This window comes from Podarcis erhardii, assembly GCF_964252035.2.
Source record: "Podarcis erhardii genome assembly, chromosome: 14".
Lineage (NCBI taxonomy): Eukaryota > Metazoa > Chordata > Lepidosauria > Squamata > Lacertidae > Podarcis > Podarcis erhardii.
The window spans coordinates 49,507,762-49,528,594 of NC_138503.1; the positions used below are offsets into that span (position 1 = coordinate 49,507,762).

Genomic DNA, 20,833 nt, shown 5'->3' on the forward strand with positions numbered 1-20,833 from the left:
GGCCATCCATGGCCCTGTGGCCAGAGGGAGGAATGCTCCCGGATATCAGTTGCTGGAAGCCACAGGAGAATTGCTCTTGTATTTGAATCCTGATTGCAGGTTTCCCCTTGGCCGCTGTGAGAACAGGATACTGGACTAGATGGCCTGATTCAGAAGTCTCTTTTTATGTTCTTATGTCCTCGTGGTACAAGAACTAAGTCCGCTCTCCTTTTTCCCTTTCAACAATCCCCATGGCACGCAATTTTCCTCCCCATACTAAAGTGAGCCTGCAAAGGAAGCCTAAAATAATTCCACATTAATAAACAGAAACCAGAAACTCAAGGAAGACGTCATAAACGCTTGCAGTCTTTAAGATTTGGAAATCTGAAGCCAAGAGGAAAAATAACCAGGATACTCTCTTTTCGGAACTGTGAACCATCAAAATAAAATCTGGATTGTTATTTATTTATTAAAAGCAAACATGAACTTCAGAGAGGATTTAGCAACACCTCAACATACCTGCTGTGCAAGTAGAAGATTTCACAACATTTAAAAAATGCACACGCACACAATCTGTCTCTCCATATATAGCTACATGGGGAAAGTGTTAGCACCCCAAATGTATAAAACAAGAAAATCATGGGCAATTTAAAAAACATATTTAGTTCTTAACTCTCCTAGCATCACATGGTTGGCTGAGGGCTGATAGGGAACACTGAGGGTTCCCAAAAAAGGCAAAAAATTTTGTGATGGGGGAGGGAAATGTAAGGGGGAACCCTCCCTCCAAAAAACTGTCTGATAAGGATTGCTCAAGGTCAGTGAACACCCAAAACGACTGTTGGGAGGCGGTGCTGAAAATGGGAGCGCACAAATGAAATGGAGTCTTGCTGAAAGAGCATGGCTGGCTGGCACCTTGAAAAGAAATACCCCATGCTGCAACATTTTGTTGCGGGTCTCACTTGTGGGAAATAGGGTCAAGCCACATTTGACAGCAGCCATAAGAGGGCCTTGAAAAAAATGGTGGTAAATAAAACCTGCTCCATCTTTCTTTCTTTCTTTCTTTCTTTTGAAATATACAATGCTCATCTTAGTTCCTGCCTTTCCCCTGACCCAACACACTCCAGGCCCGATTCACACATCCACAGAAATCGCTGCATTTCTTAAATCAGGCATGTCCAAAGTCTGTTTCGGGGGCCTAATCTGGCCTGCTGGTTGATTTAATCCGGCCCCCGTGGCAGTATATGTCCTGGCATAAATGTCCTGGCCCTCACACATGTTCAATTCATCAAATCTGGTCCTCTTTGAAAAAAGTTTGGGCACCCCTGTCTTAAATGAATGTGTGGACTGACTAAATTCAACGACCGGTGTGTCTTGAGATGATGCGAAGGGAAGGGAAGGGAGATCCGCCTTAAATTCGCATGGATGAGGAAACCCTTTTCAGTCTCAGGGACACATTTCCTTCCAGGATGCACATGACAGCAGCAGGAGGGGACGGAGCCATGAATGCAAATTTTACCTTTCTATAGTTGACTCATTTGTACACACACGCACACACAACCTCCCCCTCTGACCTCCACCCAGGTGAGGAAGAGGCAGTATCAGAAGTTTGAGGACACAGTCCATCCAGCATGGCAAAAATATGTGAGGAGGGTGCGGCCAAGAAGCAGGTGTGGCCTGGAGAGGGCCAGGCAGAGGGACCTGGAGGGCCACATTCAGCCCACAGGTCAGAAGTTCCTCACCACTAGGCCGCATTCACACCACAAGACCACAAGGGACCCTGAGGGTCATCCATCCAACCCCCTGCCATGCAGGGATCTCATATAATAGTAATAGTAGTAATAGTAATAGTAATAGTAATACAGTGGTGCCCCGCAAGACGAACGCCTCGCAAGACGGAAAACCCGCTAGACGAAAGGGTTTTCCGTTTTGGAGGCGCTTCGTTAAACGAATTTCTCTATGGGGTTGCTTCGCAAGACGAAAAAATCTTGCGAGTTCCCGTGGTTTTTTTCCACTCCCCCCCCCTTTCCTAAGCCACTAATCAGCTGTTCCACTGATAAGCCGCTTAACAGCTGATCGCTAAAAGCCGCTAGACCGCTAATAGCGCTAATCCGCTAAGCTGTCAATGGGCTTGCTTTGCAAGACGAAAAAACCGCTAGATGAAGAGAATCGCGGAACGGATTCTTTTCGTCTTGCGAGGCACCACTGTAATAATTTATTTGTACCCTACCCATCTGGCTGGGTTTCCACAACCACTCGGGCAGCTTCCAACAAAATATTAAAATACAATAGTCCGTCAAACATTAAAAGCTTCCCTGAACAGGGCTGCCTTCAGATGTCTTCCAAATGTCAGGTAGTTGTTCTTCTCTTTAGACATCTGATGGGAGGGCGTTCCACAGGGCGGGTGCCACCACCGAGAAGGCCCTCTGCCTGGTTCCCTGTAGCCTCACTTCTCGCAGTGAGGGAAGCAGCAGAAGGCCCTCGGTGCTGGACCTCAGTGTCTGGGCAGAACGATAGGGGTGGAGATGCTTCTTCAGGTATACTGGACTGAAGCATCCATGACAGAAGGCCATCCAATCTCTGCTTCAAAACCTCCCAAGGAAGGAGAGCCCACCACATCCCAAGGGAGTCCACACACACAAATATGCAACTGTCATTCACCACCAACTGGCAGAAAAAAATATTTTGCCTCTCGCTTGCAATTCTCCTTCAAACCCTGAGAACCACCCGTCAGATTTGCAAGGCAGATCTGGTTCCGCAGCTCTTCACTCCACAACATTTAATTTATTTTACGGTCTAACAGGAACTGTGCTTCCAGAATGTTGCCATCAAACAGCAGGAGTGTGCAACATCCAGAGTCCCAAGTGATTGTGTTCTAAGAAAGCAAGTTGCTAGGCCTCATGAACTGTGAGGGGAATTGCATGAAAGGGGATGGGGCAAGGCCGGGGGGGGGGGAATCTCCAAGAGAAGAGAGCCAAGGATAAAGATGCCAAAGGCCCAGAGCGCCCCCCCTCCCTTTGTAGCAAACTGCCCCTCCTCATGGCTGGCAGAAGGAAAACAGAGGCGTACAAATTGGGGCAAAGGTATTTGCGGGATTGTTTGGTCTGCTGTGCAAAGTCGCAGGGTTCAAATCCATGTAAGCTAAAAATCCAGTTTAAGCTTTTAACTTCATCTTCCCCATATTTATCCTGCCCTCACAAAAAATCTGGGGGGTGGTATAGGGTGGGGTGGGGGGTCACCCTATTCCAGGGGTCGGCAAGGTTTACCTCGCCTGGGCTGGTTCACTCCAGCGGAGATCCCTCCTTGGGCCGGATCGCAGGTGCACGGCCGCGATTTTCGGTGCCTGCATCTGCGCAGACACAATTTCCAACGTCTGCATCTGTACAGACGTGATTTTCGGTATCTGAGCATACAGAGATGTGATTTCTGACACTGCAGAAGCAAGTCCCCGCACTGCGCAGTGTGTGGGGACTCACAAAGCGGGCAGCTCGTGGGCCGGTTAAACGACCCCTGTGGGGCGCTTTTGGCCCATGGGCCTTAGGTTGCCTACCCCTGACCTATTCTTTCCCTTCAGGAAAATGGGGCTGAAAGAAAAAAGCCACCCACATAAAGTAGCTGGGTCCACATTCGAACCCACGTCCCTCCTCTCCCCAAGCCCAGGCCCCTGAACCCCTGCACCAAGGTACTAACACTGATGCCGAGAAAATACACAGTTCAGAATACTGCAGTCCTCAAACCAGAGGATAGTCAATTGTGCTCACAGGTCCCAAGGCTATCTCCAAATTAAAGAAAACTTGTAGGCCACACGAGTTTTGATTGATTAAAATAATTGAGAACTGCAGTTAGAAGTCGCAGGTCTCTTTGATCAGACGGCAGGCAGCTCTGGTTAATCAGCCCAGATTTGCAGAAAAGAGAAACAGGAGAACCCAGTGAAATAAACCTGAACAGACATGCGAATGGATGATAAAACGAGACGCTCAGGAGGAAATAAGGGGGAGAAGGAAACTCGCCACAACATTTTGAAAAAGGCACACACAGACACACACCTCCTGCTAAAGGAACATATCATCTAAGACAGCTCCTGGAGAGTTCGTTTGTGTGAGCACTAGATTCTTGCTTTTTTTTTTAAGTCATAGAATTGCAGAGTTGGAAGGGATCCATCTAGGCCAACCCTCTGCAACACAGGAATCTATTTCGCCCAACATGGGGCTTGAACTCACAACCCTAAGATCAGTTATCTCACGCTCTACCAACTGAGCTCTGCCCAACTGAGGACCTATTTATTATTAATTACTAATTTATTATTATAATTATTTTAATTCTTAATAATAATATTTAAATTGGTAGAGTGCCCTTCATTTGTAGATCTCAGGACAGTTCACAACAACAAGCCTTCCTAATCCATTAAGCCACTTCGGGTAGTGTGAACCTACCACCTAACTAAACCTTGAAACTACAGCTTTAAACCGATCGCCTGACTGCAATTTGCCTCCTGGTTCCAAAACTATATTTCCCTCTAACGATCTGTACTGATTTCAAGAGAACAACAGGGAACAACTCTGAACAGGCCTACGTAAAGGAATCCAGATTGCAGAACAAGACGCAGGTGCAGAGTCAGACTGGATCACAGCAAACGATCAAAGCACCCCGGAAACCCCCTGACCGATATTGCGTGATTTATTATTCCTCGGCACTGCCCCTCCAAAGCGACGCAAGGGCATGGGAATTAATGAACGCTCTCCCTCAAACCGATCCCTCTTTGCTTCTGGCCATGTATCCATGCCAGGTAAAACTTTCACCCCAGACATTACTGAACCACACCTCTCTAGGTTAACCATTTAAGCCCCAGCGTCCCATCCCCTGCCCAGACAGGCCTGCAAAACTCAGACGGACCTTGCCTTCTGCTCCCAACTCTTCAAACACCTTCCTGGCACGAGCACTTTTTCCTCGGTTCATGGCTCTCCGCTTCCAAGTTCCTTCAGATCCTCTGCCCTCTCTCCTTTCCCTCTCGGCTGATGATGCACCTTCTTCCTCCGTGAGGCTCCTGGGATCCACACCCAGGGATCCACCCCCCCCATGCGCACACACCCTCCTGCCTGCAATCTCCCTCCTCTGCGGCTCAAAGCGGCCTCGCCCTCTCCTGAACTCTGCACACTTACGCACCTGTCACTCCCTCCGCGCTTGCTCAGAGGAGGCTACGTCCTTCAGCTCCTTTGCAAAAACGACACCAGGCAGCTCCTCCATCGGTGCAACGCAAGACTCTTGGCCTCAAGAGCTGTGGGCTTGAGCTCCACTTTGGGCGAAAGATTCCTGCATGGGCCTCCTGGTTCCTCCGCCAACTCTACAATTCTGTGACACCAGGAAAACATCCCTCGCCAAACCACACGGGTTAATTCCCAAGCAGGGTTAGAAACTCAGGTATATAAGCTAGGGGTCAAATGGCTCCGTAAACAAGGGTTGCAGTCGCCAAAATGGAACATCCAGCTGCCATTTTTGGGGCAAGACGACTCTAAAGTCTTATTTTTCAAATGATGGACTGACTGTGATTGATTTAAACACCTGGCTAGTTATTGAGCTAAGTGAAGAACTCTGGGAACTTACAAAATGAAAGGTTACTTGATCCACAGACAGTCCACGTGTATATGGGCCTATTCCGATCTCTTTTTCTTAATGGTGACACGGACCATTCATAACGTAAGAACGTTCTTCACAACTGTGAGTAGGCACTGGGATGGGGAAAGTGAAGATAAGGGCAACCATTCACTACAGTCATACCTTGGAAGTCAAACGGAATACATTCTGGAAGTACCGTATTTTTCGCCCTATAGGACGCACTTCTTCCCCTCCAAAAATGAAGGGGAAATGTGTGTGCGTACTATGGGGCGAATGCAGGCTTTCGCTGAAGCCTGGAGAGCGAGAGGGGTCAGTGCACACCGACCCCTCTCGCTCTCCAGGCTTCAGGAAGCTCTGCGCAACCCTTGGGAGACCAGCGCAACTTTGCGCCGGGCTCCCAAAGGTTGCACAGAGCTGCCTGCATTACGAAGCCTGGGGCGCGCTGAAGAGCGCGCCCGGGCTTCGCGCAGCTCTCCGCTAGCCTGGGGAGACCGGCGCGGCTCCCTAGGCTTGCGGATAGCAGGCTGTTCTGGGGGCTGGGGTCGGGGGAAGCTCGGGCTTCCCCCGCTCCAGCCCCTTGCCTGGGGGGGGGGGAAATAATTTTTAAAAATTTATTCCCCCCCCCCCAAAAAAAACTAGGTGCGTCCTATGGGGCGGTGCGCCCTATGGGGCGAAAAATACGGTAAGTCCAACTTCCAAGACGTTCAGAAACCAAGGCGCAGCTTCCGATTGGCTGCAGGAAGTTCCTGCAACCAATAGGAACCCATGTAGGACGTTTGGGTTCCAAAGAACATTTGCATACCGGAACACTCACTTCCGGGTTTGCAGCGTTCAGGAGCCAAAACATTCAACTCGCAAGGCGTTCTACTTCCAAGGTACTGTGGTATAACACTGTCAACTGCCCAGGCTGCACAAAAAAGGCATTTTGTTTCCTGAAATTCGTTCTGATTTTGCAGATAAAATATAACTGATAGAATTCTATAGGGCAGGGTACTAGTGTGTGAAAACAGTCCAGATTCAAGGATCGCCAGGCATGCACCTCCAGAGATGTCAGAAGCCACCCTGGCCTCTTCACCTGGTCGCAAATGGTTGAAATCCAGGTGCAAAATGCTCCTGGCGCCTGGCTAATTTCGACCACTGCTGTCGGCACCCGCTCCCTGAGCTCACTATTAGAAGGAAGGGTTGCTGCAGCAAGAGGCCTAAGAAGCAAACAGCGGCACAAGTTGGAGTTTTTGAGCCAGCAACTGACGAAACTCCACTCCCCGCCGCTCTGCACATTCCTTCGGCTTCACTCCTCTTGGCTGTTTGAGTCTGGCCTCCTCAAAGCCGGCTGGAACAGTTACGATAGGAAACAGGCAGGGCAGGAAGCCGGCTGTCGGGTTTACATGAGGCTGTCAGAGAGCTGCCCTGACACATCCCAGGCATCTGAGAGAAATGGGTCACATCCACCCAAGGAATCAGTGAAACCTGAGACTCTCCACCATCTCCCTGCCAAGGAAGAAGGGGACCATTTAACCTCATAATTTGCTCTCTTATTATTTAGGAATGTGCATTATCCTTCCCTGGTTTAACCTTGCGTTCACTTCCTTTTCCTTTTTGGGGGTCTATTTTTAGACTGAAGGATCCTTGGGGCAGAGACTTGTCTCCTTGAATATTGAGATAGCCTATTGCACATTGGCGGTGTTACCCAAACAAGAAAACAATGCTTATTCCTCACATGTGTGCCCCATCACTCCTCCAAGGAGCTAGAAAGGGGCTCCCTCACCTCCTTTATCTTCACAACGACCATGTGAGGAAGCTTGGGCCGAGAGAGCATGATTGGCCCAATTTGGTTCCCCAATAAGGCTGACGGAAGCAGCCACCCAAAGCAACTCAGGTGTAGATTTGTACACCTGCATATGCATATGGGACGCGGGTGGCGCTATGGTCTAAACCACAGAGCCTAGAGCTTGCCGATCAGAAGGTCGGCAGTTTGAATCCCTGCGACGGGGTGAGCCCCCGTTGCTCGGTCCCAGCTCTTGCCAACCTAGCAGTTCGAAAAGAACGTCAAAGTGCAAGTAGATAAATAGGTACCACTCCAGCGGGAAGGCAAATGGTGTTTCTGTGCGCTGCTCTGGTTCACCAGAAGCAGCTTAGTCATGCTGGCCACGTGACCCGGAAGCTGTACGCCGGCTCCCTCGGCCAATAAAGCGAGATGAGTGCTGCAACCCCAGAGTCTGCGACTGGACTTAACTGTCAGGGGTCCTTTACCTTTTATATGCCGTTTACCCCAGTCTTTGCTCATGCAAGGCAGCAGGTAACTGGCTCCACCTCCCAAGCCACCATTTGGCTTCTAAATCCCATCAGTGGACGAAAGAAAACTTAGTTTGAGCCCACAAGGCTCAAGTCCTGCCAACTCCTGAACTATACAACACTGGCTCATAATTAGGTATCTGGCTAGGTCTCAGTAAAGCATGGAAGGAAGAAATAACCTAGATTGGTGTTGAAAACTAGAAACACTTTGTTTTATCCCAGAATAGCTCCATCCTTATTTCAGACATCGGGATATATTGGTATATTGCGATGTTTAGCTGACGATGTATCACGATGTTGGATGCAGAAAACTGCAGGTTCAGTTCTCAGCACCTCTAGCTAAAAATTACATCAGGTAGCTAAGGAAAGGAATATCTCTCTTCTCCCACCCCCAGAAAGACCTTAAGGTGCTGCCTCTGGCCCGCTGGAAGAGACAATAATGGCCAGAGGTAGACCCCAAACTTTATACAAGTCTGCTATACATGTTCAAAAAGTTATGCCACAAAAAAACCCTGACTTTTAAAAGGTGCCACCAGACTGGTGATTTTGCCTCCAAAGATCTTAGGAGTCCGTCCACCCATGAATGGCAGTTTAAGTTGTTTACAGAAAGAGAGACACCCCATGGTTAGTTTACCCTAAGAAAACTTCTCTATGCTCACTTGGAAGCCATTCCCGGTTCACCCTAGGCGAGCGACATTTCACAGGCCTGGCCTGTCAGTCGTGCCAGGGAGGTAATGTCAGCCCCTGCAGGAACTGTGCCATTATCCTGACAGATGACCCAAACGTCAGCGCTTATTTATAAACAGCTCATCATGAAGCAGAAAACTCTGGGACTCCATCATCCCGTCCCGCTCAGAATCCCTCCCGACGGAGGTTTGATCCAATTTAAGCCCCGTCTCGCTGCCTTCCCGAAATTTAAAAAACAACACCTGGCGCAGTCCCTAACCGCGATGCCAAAGGGATTAGGAAACAAGGGTATCATGAGAAAATGTTTTTTAGGAGCTCGGAGGAGGAGGAATTCGCCGGGAGCTGCGCGGCTGACCCGTCAAAACATGCTGCAGAAGTTCACATTACTCACAAGGAAAAATTCCTGGCTGGGGGGCAGAGAAGGAGCAGAAGAGTGGGCGGGAGAGGCCGTAGACTCAAGAGGGTTTCTAACTGTGTTCCAGAGTATCCCAGGGTTCCTTCCACTTCCATGGAGAAGGGGGTCCTGAACAGAAGGGGGCCATCGGGTCCCACGTCCTGTACTCACAGTGGCCAACCAGATGCCTCTTCTGGGAAGCCTCCAAGCAGGATTCGAACACAAGAGCCCTCTCTCCTCCTATGGTTCCCGCATCTGCCATTCAGAAGCATCGCTGCCTGCGACTGTAGCCATGGACAGGCCTCCATGAATTGGCCTAATCCTTTTTTAAAGCCGCCCAGGTTGGCGGCCATGGGGCAGCAAGTTCCACAGTTTAACACTGCACTGCAGGAAGAGGGACTTTTTTCTGTGTGTCCCAATCTTCCAGCTTTCCACCTTTCTCCAGGACACACATCATTTTATACAATCTGCAGAAAACCAGGGCTTTATTTTTTCCCCAGCCAGAACTCAGCTCTGGCAACTCTCAGGCAAGCGCCGTTGCCATTCTAAGAGGACAAGCGAGAATTTCATGGTGAGTTCCGGCACCTCTTTTTTTCTGGAAAAAACAGCACTGCATAAAACCATACAGAAAAGTTACACATCAATTAAGCATTGTGGAAAGATGTATTCTGATTTGCCTGCGTAGGCCTGGCGGAGCAGGGTTACGGCAGAAGCTCGCTTGACATTTTGCAGAAGTCTTCGCCCTGTTTAATCCTAATAATTACCCAAACACAGCTGGATTTTTCCAACGTGATGCCACTGGCCACCAGCTGAAGAATTTGAGCGAGTGAGGACAGTCACCCAGGGCTTCTTTTCAGGAAATATTTATCTAAAACGAAACAAGAGTGGAAGCCGGCTGGGAGCATAACCGTTATTTGCCTAGAGCTGTGATCCTAGAATTCTGCACCCAGATATAAAAGGGTGTCAGGAACAGGGTCATGGGAAGATGTTTGGAGAGAGTCGTGAGCTTGGAATGAGCAACTAAGACCAGGCCTGAAGTCGGAACCAGACCAGAAGTGAAAAATGCTGTAGTAATAATAATAATAATAATAATGAATTTTTATTTATACCCCGCCCTCGCCGGCAAGAGCCGGGCTCAGGGCGGCTAACACCAGTCAAATCACAACAAAAACATGATAGGGGAGGGGAAAAGAAACAATTTAAAATACAGGTTAAAATACAATTTAAAATGAAGCCTTATTTTAATAGTAGACCATAGACCAAAACCATAAGGGGAGGGAAACATAAGGGTCAGACTGAGTCCAAACCAAAGGCCTGGTGGAACAGCTCTGTCTTGCAGGCCCTGGTCTCTTGTGACAGAGCGTTCCACCAAGTCAGGGCCAGTACTGAAAAGGCCCTGGCCCTAGTTGAGACCAATCTAACCACCTTGCGACTTGGGACCTCCAAAGTGTTGTGGACCTTAAGGTCCTCCGTGGGGCATACCAGGAGAGATGGTCCCGTAGGTACTAGAACTCAGATAGACACTGCTGATCCAGGAAGGCTCAGCTGGAAAAGGATGCCCTTCTATACTCAACCCTCCTCCCTCAAGAGGATACAATGCTCATTCTGGGTGAGTGGAGTCCACAGCCAGAACTGGAAAATCGTTCTCCAAGAGATTGAAGTTATGGACAATCGGTAGGCAAACTAAGGCCCAGGGGCCAGATCCAATCACCTTCTAAATCCGGCCCGCAGATGGTCTGGGAATCAGCATGTTTTTACATGAGTAGAATGTGTCCCTTTATTTAAAATGCACCTCTGGGTTTCTTGTGGGGGCATGGGAATTCGTTCTCTCCCCCCCCCCCCAAAAAAAATAGTCAGGCCCCTCACAAGAGCTGAGGGACAGTGGACTGGCCCCCTGCTGAAAAAGTTTGCAGACCCCTGTTTTGGACAGTGGTGGGCTCCTAACAGCTTGCCTCTCCCTGCCGCCCTTTGTTCCCCTGCCTCTGGGGTCAACATTCCCACCTCGCCCACAAGGCTGACCAAAAGGAAACCTACACTAGCTCTGACTCCAGGTAACCAGACAACAGCATGTGTGAATCAGATCTGTGCAAAGGTTCAAAGATCAAGGTCACATGATAGTTCCTTCCTAGTAAATGTCTCTCAGATATCTCATAGGAAGACCATTCGGCCATTCATCCCCTCCACTGACTGGCAGCCCTATCGCCAGGGTATCAGATATGAGTCTTTCCCCAGTGATGCTGCGTGTGACCCAGAGACCCTATGCCTGCAAAACATCCTTTCCACCACCAGGCAACAGCCTCTCCTACCATGCTCAATATCTCCGAATTTGCGGCAGCCCTGTAAGGTGGGCCAGCATTATTACGCCCATCCCGCAGATGGGAAAGTTGAGGCCGGGGAGAATGGCAGATTCCGCAAAGCCACAGCTCTGAACTGTCACTCCAGACCTGGGCAACATGTCTCTTTTGTTGGGAAACCCATTGTATTACCTATTATGCCATAAAAAACACCCTTTCCCAACAAAAGCGCCTTTGTAAGGACTCCGTTATGAATTGCGAAGCTCTGTTTACAGTTTGCACAGAATAATCCTCCATTTACGGTGCGGTCAAAGTTTTGTCTGCCGAGCTCTCTTTGTCTGGAAGTCCGCCGTTATTTTTCCTGTGACTCACTTTTATCTCCTTCTTCCATTATCATCAAAAATGCCCTGTGAACTCAAAGAGGGATTCTTGGAAAATATTTAAATTTAGGACCCACAAGCTACTGCTTCCCACACTGACATCCTGTGCAGTGACCCCCCACTCCGTGGAAGCGGGGGGGTTACACACAGCCTCAACCGTGGTGGTAGTCCTCATGAGGACAGAAGGAGTCTCTTATCCGTTGGAGAGGCCTGCTCACAAGCCACAGACAGGATTGGGGCCAACAGCCCAATGACGAACACCTTTTTCAATTTATTGTATTATTCTTCTTAAATTTATTTATGTCCCAGACGGGAGAATCAAGGCGGCTTACAGAAATTAAAAACATAGATGAAATACAATGTTTTTAGCAACGGCAATCTCCCCTCCTGTAGCTTCCAGCAAATGGTATTCAAAAGCATTGATGCCTCCGACCATACATAAGCACCGAATTCGCATTTTCCGCGTGACAACCTTTTGGGTATTTTGGAAAATTCTAACCCAGGCATCCCCAAACTCGGCCCTCCAGCTGTTTTGGGACTACAATTCCCATCATCCCTGACCACTGGTCCTGTTAGCTAGGGGTGATGGGAGTTGTAGTCCCAAAACAGCTGGAGGGCTGAGTTTGGGGGTGCCTGTTCTAACTTGTCCAGTCCCCCAGTCTTCTCTTCTAAATATAACAAGCTATGTCCAACTTCTGCAGCTCACAGACTCATAGAATTGCAGTCGAATGGGAACCCTGAGGGTCGTCTAGTCCAACCCCCTGAAATGCAGGAATCTCAAGAGACAGTTTGCTGGATGCAAAGGAAACTCCACAACCGGAGACCAAACTCTGCTACAAAGCATCTTTTGTGGAAAGAGAATTTGGCCACGTAAGAAGAGCCTGCTGGATCAGGCCCACGGCCAGGGCCGGACTGAGGTTTGATGTGGCCCTAAGCTACTGAAGGTAATGGGGCCCTTTATATGTCTAGCTGTCCTTTGTCAACAACAAATTGTTGCTGTTTTTGTTTGTTGAATATATGCTATATGGCAGGCATGGCCAAACTTGGCCCTCCGGCTGTTTTGGGACTACAACTCCCATCATCCCTAGCTAACAGGGCCAGTGGTCAGGGATGATGGGAACTCTAGTTCCAAAACAGCCAGAGGGCCAAGTTTGGCCATGCCTGCTATATGGTAATTTATGGACCTAAAAAGGTAAAGGGACCCCTGACCATTAGGTCCAGTCGTGACCGACTCTGGGGTTGCGGCACTCATCTTGCTTTATTGGCCGAGGGAGCCGGCGTACAGCTTCCAGGGCATGCGGCCAGCATGACTAAGCACTTCTGGCGAACCAGAGCAGCACACAGAAACACCGTTTACCTTCCCGCCGGAGAGGTACCTGTTTATCTACTTGCACTTTGATGTGCTTTCGAACTGCTAGGTTGGCAGGAGCAGGGACCGAACAAAAGGAGCTCACCCCGTTGCGGGGATTCGAACCACCGACCTTCTGATCGGCAAGTCCTAGGCTCTGTGGTTTAACCCACAGCGCCACCCGCATCGGACCTAATAGGTATCTAAAGCCATTTGCACATGTTGCCATGCAAGCAGTCCATGAAGATTGTAGGCACCCTATATAGTGGTACCTCTGGTTGCGAATGGGATCCGTTTCAGAGCCCCGTTCGCAACCTGAAAGGAACGCAGCCCACATCTGCGCACACGCGGGTCACGATTCGCCACTTCTGTGCATGCATGTGACGTCATTTTGCGAGTCTGCGCATGCGCGAGTGGTGAAACCTGGAAGTAACCCTTTCCGGTACTTCCGGGTCACCGCGGGATGCAACCTGAAAAAAACATATCATGAAGCAAACCTAACAATAGGTGTGACTGTATATAAAAGGTAAAGGTAAAGGTACCCCTGCCCGTATGGGCCAGTCTTGCCAGACTCTAGGGTTGTGCGCTCATCTCACTCTAGAGGCCGGGAGCCAGCGCTGTCCGCAGACACTTCTGGGTCACGTGGCCAGCGTGACAAGCTGCATCTGGCGAGCCAGCGCAGCACACGGAAACGCCGTTTACCTTCCCGCTAGTAAGCGGTCCCTATTTATCTACTTGCGCTCGGGGGTGTTTTCGAACTGCTAGGTTGGCAGGCGCTGGGACCAAACGACAGGAGTGCACCCCGCCACGGGGATTCGAACCGCCAACCATGCGATCGGCAAGTCCTAGGCGCTGAGGTTTTACCCACAACGCCACCCGTGTCCCTTGTGACTGTATATAGAAATGAGCAAACCAGTGATATTTGTGGGAACAGGCTAGCAGGCGGGGCCCATGACTTACATCACAGGAGCCCACACAACACAAAACACTGTTGCTGAATGTAGGTTTTATTTTATTTGTTTTTTATCTTATGTTTTGGAAATGTACATCCAGGTTTCCCCCCCCCTTTTATTTTTTTTGGGGTGCCCCAAGAGAGTGGGGCCCTAAGCTATAGCTTGTTTAGCTTATATACATAAATCTGGCACAGCCCACGGCCCACCCAGTCTGATCATCTTCACTGCCCTCAGATTTCCCCATATCATTACAAGTGCAAAACTCAGAAGTGGACACAGCAACAACTCAGCATGCGTGCAACACTTCCGTGCTTCACGTAAACTATTTGTGCGCGTGCAAATGCTTGCAACCACCCCTCTAAGGCAGGCCAGCACCTGTGGAGAAAGGGCCGCAGTTCAGTGGCACAACATACACCCGCCTTACGTACAGAAGGTCTCGGGTTCAAATCTCTGGTCTTTTCGGTGGTGTCAGCAAGATTTGGAATACTCTTTCCGTGGGGACCAGCTTTTATGCATTAAAAAAAATTCCAGCGACACTCTTAACATTTGATGATCGGCTATTTTTAAAACCTGCTCTGCCCTCGAGTTGTGAAACACTGGGATTTTATTGTTCTGCTACAATTTTCTCCCCGCATTTCTAACCTGCCCTGCTGTTGTTTGTTCAGCCCCCTCTGAGTGTTTATGAACAGAAACAGCAGGGTAAAAATTACTATCAATCATCTTCAGCCTCTTGCACCAACACAAGATTACACATCAAAGGGGGAAAAAAGCATGTTCAAGTATTCCAGCGATAATTAAAATAAACCTGTTGTGTGGCTCTTTTGAGATGGGGAAAAACGTGAAAACAAAACCAAATTGGACTATGCATTACAAAGTTGCTAGAAGACCAAAACACACCCCTTTCTTCCAACTGAGCTTGCTTTTGCTTATCTTGGGCCCAGGTTAACCTGTGGCCTTCACATTTTGCTGGACTACAACCCCCTAAACACTGACCACTAGTCATGCTGGCCAGGGGCTGGTGTGAAAGGAAATTCAACTTTTGGAGGACATCAACTTGGGGAAAGTTGAAATACAGGAATGACTAAAGCCCCTGAGACTCTCTTCTGTGTACACACACACACACACACACACACACAGCATCCCGCAGAGCGGCAGACTTGGCCTGGGAAGACCTGAGTTCAAGTTCCGACTCACTCAGGAATGTGGCTTTGAACTGGTCATTTTCTCCTAGTCTAACATCCTTCAGAAGACGCTTGCAAGGGTACAATGACATAATGACACTTTGGAGCAGAAAGGCTGGTGATGGTATTATTTTAGTAGTGGCAACAGCAATAATATTTGGTGTTTTGTGTGCTTTGGGGCGGGGGGGGGGGGGCAAAAGATTCCTGCATCGCAGGCAGCTAGACTATGTGACCCTCATGGTCCCTCCCAACTCTACAATTTATTTTTATTTGTTTTATTTCATAAGATTCGTGCACCACTTGATTGTAAATAAAATAAAAAAACCCCACACCAAGCCCTCAATGTGGTTTAGAGGGGAAAAATCAGTAAAAACAGTTGAAAACAACTACAGTGGTACCTCAGGTTAAGTACTTAATTCGTTCTGGGGGGGTCTGTTCTTAACCTGAAACTGTTCTATTCTGAAGCACCACTTTAGCTAATGGGGCCTCTCGCTGCCTCTGCGCCACCAGAACACGATTTTTGTTCTCATCCTGAAGCAAAGTTATTAACCTGAAGCACTATTTCTGGGTTAGAGGAGTCTGTAACCTGAAGCGCATGTAACCCGAGGTACTACTGTATTTAAAACACTGAGAAAAATCAAAATCAGTGATGAACTGAGAACATTAAAACATACATCAACATTCTACATTTCTAGGGAGACTTAGAATCATAGGACTGTAGAGTTGGAAGGAACCACGGCGATCATGTAGTCCAATCCCCCAGGAATATTTCACCCAACACGGGATTCGAACCCACAACCCTGAGATTCAGAGCCTTGCCTAAACGAAAATGTTTTCAGCTGGAACCAAAGAGAGTGCAGCAAAGGCACCTGATGTCAACAGGCAGGGAGTTCCAAAGTGTAGCTGCTGCCACACTAAAAGATCAATGTCTTGCAAACACGGAACAAGTATTAAGTGGCACAGGGCCACCTCTGCCGATCAAAGCAGACAAGCAGGCATATATGGGGCCAAGTGATCTTGCAGGTAAACTGTTCAGAGCTTTACAGGTTGCAAACGTGATCCGTGTGGGATGCATGTTCACAACCCGCAGCATTCACAACCCACAGTGGTGCATCTGCGCACGCACGGGTCGCGATTCGGCCCTTCTGCGCATGTGCAAAGTGCAATTTAGCGCTTCTGCACATGCGCGACCGCCAAAATCTGGAAGTACAGTGGTACCTCGGGTTACAGGCGCTTCAGGTTACATACGCTTCAGGTTACAGACTCTGCTAACCCAGAAATAGTGCTTCAGGTTAAGAACTTTGCTTCAGGATGAGAACAGAAATTGTGCTCCGGCGGCGCAGCGGCAGCAGGAGGCCCCATTAGCTAAAGTGGTGCTTCAGGTTAAGAACAGTTTCAGGTTAAGTACAGACCTCCAGAACGAATTAAGTACTTAACCCGAGGTACCACTGTAACCCATTCCAGTACTTCCGGGTTTCGGTGGTCCGCAACCCAAAAAAACACAACCACAAATCAGCAACTGGGGCAGGGTCTCCCGGGTTTCTTACGGGGCTTCCTTTCCTTGCAGCAAAAGCATATTTTAAGGAAACAGAGAAGAAAAAGCCTTATCAAGTTCTGTGGTCTCAGGCTACAGGAAATACAGAGTGTGTGATTTAGCAAAGCCCAACCCTTGGGGTTCAATCTGATCTGACCGCTAACTCTTTGAACACAGTTACAGATAGGTAGCCGTGTTGGTCTGCCATAGTCAAAACAAAAAAATTCCTTCCAGTAGCACCTTAAAGACCAACTAAGTCAGTTCTTGGTATGAGCTTTCGTGTGCATGCACACTTCTTCAGATACACAGAAGTATCTGAAGAAGTGTGCATGCACACGAAAGCTCATACCAAGAACTGACTTAGTTGGTCTTTAAGGTGCTACTGGAAGGAATTTTTTTCTTTGAACACATCAAAGGCTGCCAGCTGTTGCGTTTCAAATTGTATGCAAATGCTGCCGATCCTCTTTTGCAAAAAAAACCACCCAAACACAAGGAGCTTGCATTGCAGTGGCCCTACTTTTCAGGCAGGATCCGACCTTGCAGGAAAGGGCACCACAACACATCTGGAAGCTTGCCACACGCTGCTGCTTCCTCCAGAATTCGAGGAGCACAAGCAAATCTCTCCCATAACGCTTTTTCTCCTGGCACCCAAGAATGGAGCTCGCCAGATTGCTGGCCCAGCAAGAACATGCCACCGTTCCCCAACCTGGTGCCCGCGATATGCCTGTGTTGCCAATGTATGCCGGCCTCCTGGTGTCCTTGGGCTCCCAACTTCCATCAGCACCAGGCCATACGGTCAACAGGCAGGGATGGGGAATTATTATGGGATATGTAAAAATAGAAATTGTCTGCAATGATTATACAGATCACAGAATCTGGAACTAGACAAACCATTGCAGTCACAGAGCAGTTAAGAAAAACATGGTACACTATATTGCTGATTAAACCAGCTTATTTTTTCTGGAAGCCATTTAAGAAGACGAACAGATAGCCTGGGAAAATGGTCTTTGTTTATTAATTTTTCAGATAACAAATTTCAAGATGAAATCAAACCTTGAGGTTTTTCTCCCTACGCTGCAACATTAATTTAGGTTTTTATTTCTGTTTCCATATCAAAACATTTTTTATATTTGTGGCTTTCATTAGAGCTTAAACTCGTATTTGTAAATGCTTACACTTCTTTGAAGGGTATAATAGCACCTTTTTTTGTACAAACAAGTATTTAAGGGGGAAAGGTTTTATTGAACCGCGTGTTGTGTTTTTAATCCTTCTGAATGGTTTATGCTTTTTAATTATAGTAATGTGCTCCAGGGGCCCTGTAACGAAGGACATAAAATTACATGTATCTTCCTATATGCATAAAAATGGAAGGCTGTCGTCACACAGCCCCCATTGGAGGATGAGCAGTGCTGCATCACAATCCTGGATTTGCATGAAGTCGGAATAGGGGTTGGTGCGATGCACAACCTCAATGGCTGTGGCATGGAAGTGGGTTAATGTGGGTTAATGGCAGGGAGGTTAGAGAGTGGAGCAAGCCTGGACACAAACCCTAGTAAATAAATAAAAGTGCCGATTAAGTCATGACAGTGCAATTTGCAACTCACCAATCACACACCCCTCTGCTTAAAGGCGGGACTCACAAACCTCCTATACAGTGGTACCTTGGTTCTCAAACTTAATCTGTTCCAAAAACAAAGTGTTCCAAAATCAAGGTGCGCTTTCCCATAGAAAATAATGCAAAATGGATTAATCCATTCCAGACTTTTAAAAACAACCTCCAAAACAGCAATTCAACATGAATTTTACTATCTAACGAGACCACTGATCCATAAAATGAAAGCGATAAACAATGTACTGCAGTCACACAATCAATCAATCAGTAGCTGAACTGGGTTCCACACAGTAACGAAAACGCAGAATGAATACAAAAACAGACAGGCCTCAGGGTAACACTCAAATCGGAAGCGTAACACTCAAAACGGAGCATGCTCGGCTTCCAAAAAATGTTCACAAACCGGAACACTTACTTCCGGGTTTGCAGTGTTTGGGTTCCAAGTTGTTTGAGTACCAAGGCATTTGGTGGTGGGATGACAACAAGTGGTCAGAGGGAGAAGAATGGGAAGAGGAGGTGTTGGAAGCTGAAGAGGGAACAGGGCTTAGTGAGCGGGGGGAGTCTGTGGCAGAGAGCAGTCCAGACTCAGAGGCAGAAGCTGAAGACGGAGAGGAGGGAGGCCAAGAGGCAGAGAGGAGTCTGGATAGTGAAGAGGTACTGGCGTCTCCCCTTCATGCAACAAGCTCCCCTCCCCACTTGTCTCCCAGAACCAGAAGAGGCATGAAAAGGGCTGCGGAGGAGTTAGCTTCATGCAAGCGCAATCTCAGATTGCTTGGGGGAAACCCTGAAGAGGAAGGGACTTAGGCAGCTGTGAGGAGGCAGAGACTTTCAGCAACTGCTTCGGGGGAGGGGGGCGCAATGCCTTTTGGAGATGAGTTGCTGCACTCATTAGTCCTGACCCTCGTGTGTCAATCCTGTTTCTGCTAACAAAGAGTTAACTCCATCTTGCTCTGTGTGATTTACTGCTGACTTGCTGCCGTCACCATGTGATCTGACCCCCTCCAAACACCCCTGCTTCCATCAGACAACATAGATGTCCGACTGGTAGCTCAATTCTTCAAATAAGCAGGTGAGAGGCAGGGCTTAGTCCAGGGGTCAGCAGGATTGGTCCCGCAGAGATCCCTCCATGGGCCGGATCACGCGTGTGCCTGAGTGTGCCCACCTGCAATTTTTGGCATCTGCGCAGACGCGATTTCTGGCACTGCGGAAGTGAGTTCCCGCACCACGCTGCACCGGTTTAGCACAGCGGGTGGTTCGTGGGCCAGTCAAACGACCTCCGTGGGCTGCTTCCGGCCCATGGGCCTTAGGTTGCTGACCCCTGGTTTAGTCAAAGAAGCAAAGGAGCAAAATGTAAAAAACTTTGCAGCCAAACCAAACTGAACAGCAGCCTGCAAAGCATTTGACGATCAGGCAAAACCCCCAGACGGTTTACCATCATGCCACGAGCAGACTGGATTTGACCTGGCAAGCCACAAAATCTCTACTTGCCAAGTCCAGAGATGAGTATACTTCAAACTTGCGGAATCTCCACGTTTCGTTTTGAGATTATTATTTTTTCCTATTTCATCCACCATCCAGAGCCCGGGGAAAACGAGAATTTCTGGTCACACACCCACATCACAAATTTAAAGCACATGACTCCCCACCAAGTATTGTGAGAACTGTAGTTTCTTAAGGGTTCTGGGAATTGTAGCTCTGTGCAGGTAAACTGCAGGGTTCTTTTTTGGGGAGGGGAGGGGAGCCATGCTTTTAAATGCATGGTGTGGAGGTGAAGTCTGGGTAGAGAGCCACAAATTTCGGGTTAAGGAGAAGTTTAAGATTAACCACATGCTGAAAGCATTTGTCTGCAGGATCCGAACTGGGTCTGCAAGCCTTTCGCAGCCATCAGAGGGTTGGGAGACCAGGGTTCAAATCCCTTCTTGGCCACAAAGCTTGCTGGGTGACCTTGGGGGGGGCAGTCACTGTATCTCTCAGCCTAACCTACCTCACAGGGTTGTTGTAAGGATAACATGGGGAGAACTATGTGAACCATCCTGAACTTCTTGGAGAAAAAGGCATGATATAAATGCAAAAACACACCTAGGGTTAGACCAAAAATTTCCTTCAACCTCCTACTAGTGGAAAGACTCCTGATCAGAGGAAGAGAGAGTCCACTTTCGCTCCTAGTTTTCTAGGAGGGGGTTGGACTAGATGGCCCTCGGAACCCCTTCCAACTCTATGAGACTGATTTCAGCAGCTCAACCATAGTGGTTAAGGTATGGTTACCAGGTTTTTTTCAATGAATCCGGGGACACTTTTTTCCCCTTTTTTCTTTTTTGAAGCTGAGTAGCAACAGGGAGTCAGTAGTGGGGATGGTGAGGCAAAAGACCCTGGGCCCAAGCACACATGCACATTGCATAAAGGTGCAAAGCCCTTCTTTCGCACCCTGTGAAACATAAATGCACAGTTTTTTAAAAAACAGGGCAATGGCTGCCCTCCCACGACTCCCAAGCCTCCTCCGATCTGTCAAACCAAAGGGGGAAGGGGGCAGGAGATATGGGGAGGCTCGGGAGTCATGGGCAGGTGGTGC

The 20,833-nt window shown here is 48.5% G+C and overlaps 1 protein-coding gene across 8 annotated transcripts in view; it reads right to left on the reverse strand.

Annotated features, from left to right (window-relative positions):
• The window catches only part of MPRIP (myosin phosphatase Rho interacting protein), a 157,996-nt gene that overhangs the window by 131,701 nt on the left and 5,462 nt on the right, over positions 1 to 20,833 (reverse strand). The gene's annotated exons all lie outside the window — the stretch shown is intronic.